This window comes from Rhagoletis pomonella, unplaced genomic scaffold, assembly GCF_013731165.1.
Source record: "Rhagoletis pomonella isolate Grant_MI unplaced genomic scaffold, Rhpom_1.0 Rhpom_scaffold_00035, whole genome shotgun sequence".
NCBI lineage: Eukaryota > Metazoa > Arthropoda > Insecta > Diptera > Tephritidae > Rhagoletis > Rhagoletis pomonella.
Genome location: NW_023458589.1, coordinates 401,733 through 403,697, shown reverse-complemented (window position 1 = coordinate 403,697; position 1,965 = coordinate 401,733).

Genomic DNA, 1,965 nt, shown 5'->3' with positions numbered 1-1,965 from the left:
ACTTCTTTTTGCAGTACAAGCAAAATTAAAGGGTGCTGCAAAAATGTGGATAGAGTCCGCACCAATTGTGTATGTAAATTGGTCGCATTTTGTGAAAGATTTTCTTGATCACTTTCCGTCAGTGATTAATTCAGCTGACGTCCATATCGAACTAATGAGTATGCGGCGAGGGGTAAATGAAACCTCTGAAATGTTTTACTATCGCGTGTTGGCTAAAGGTCATCAAGGTCGGGTGGATGACCAAGCGATCATAAAGTATGTCATAAACGGGTTCAACGATACGGATATGAAAAAGTGTCTATCAGTGGCAAGGTATCGATTTATTATATGCGATTAAAAACTATTGTGCTTATAATGTCGCGAAGAATAGCGCGCCGGTGAAGCAGACAATGCAAGACAATCAAATCAAACGTTCGACAAATGAAAAGAAGTCAAAGGGTGACATTATTTGCTATAATTGTCGTAAAACAGGCCACATATCGCGGGAATGTAGGGAGAAGAAACAGAAACCAAAATGTGGAAAGTGTGGTGAAATTGGTCACCGTATAACAGATTGCACAGGGCAAAAACAAAAATCCGAAAAGTGCAACGCGATTGAAGACGAACCTATCAAATTTACGGTAAAAAAAGTTTTGGTACATGACAACGAAATCGAAGCTTTTGTTGACACAGGTAGTTCACGCTCGTTGGTGCGTAACTCAGTTGCGGCAAACATAGAACAATGTTTGAAGGAAAAGTGCTATGTGCGTCTCAAAAGTTTTGGAGGCGGAGTGTTTGAGTGTTATGACAAAATACAAGTCATGATGAAAATTGATAATGCGAGCGTTTGCGTACATTTATTGGTTGTTGATGACAATTTGATTGAAAATGATATTCTCCTCGGGCGTGATGTCCTATGCTCGGGTGAAAATAAATACATAATCGATGGTGATAATTTATACGTTCATGATAGTGACACTAAAACAGTAAACGCGATTGAAGTTGAACCTAATACGGGTAAATATGGCGATTTGAACAAGATTTTGTGTAAATATGAAAAACGCTTCTCTACGTTGGGAAAAGCTAACTCGGTGAAGATGTGTATCAAACTTTCGGCTGACCAGTCGATAAATATGAAACCGTATAGGGTGCCTTTTGCAAAACGCCCTATAGTAAATGAAATGATTCATGACTTATTAGAAAAAGATATTATTCGAGTATCTAATTCTGCGTATGCTTCGCCGATAGTAGTGGTTGCGAAGAAAAATAACGAATATAGGATGTGTGTTGACTACAGACAGTTGAATCGGGTTACAGTCAAGCAGCCATTCCCTATGCCAATTATGGACGATCTTTTTGCTATACTCGCGGGTAATCGCTTTTTTACGGTCTCAGACTTCAACATGGGGTATCACCAAATCGAAGTTGTAGTAGTAAACAATTCACCGCGTTCGTTACTAATGATGGTCATTACGAATATAATCGTATGCCATTTGGTCTGGTAAACGCGCCGGCGGTATTCCAGACCATGATGAATGAACTATGCATTAAAATGAAACCGAGGAAAGTGATCGCATATCTCGATGATGTAATAATACCGAGTGTAACTGTGAGTGATGGCCTAAAAACACTTTGCGAATTTTTAGCTTTGCTTGAACAGGCCGATTTGACTTTGCGGAGAGATAAGTGCAAATTTCTGGCCACAGAAATAAACTTCCTCGGTCATAAAGTGAACGTTAATGGTATTACGCCCGGCTAGTGTAAAGTGAAGGCGATCCGTGAATTCCCGGTACCGACTAACGCGACCGAGGTACGACGATTCTTGCCTCTCACAGGGTTTTTTAGAAAGTTCGTGAAGAACTATGCGATCACCGCTAGACCCTTGACCAAATTAACTACAAAAGATGCTGCGAATAACTTTACATGGGGTGATACAGAAATGGTTGCTTTTAACTCTTTGATCCAAGCTTTGACGAGTGGGCCAGT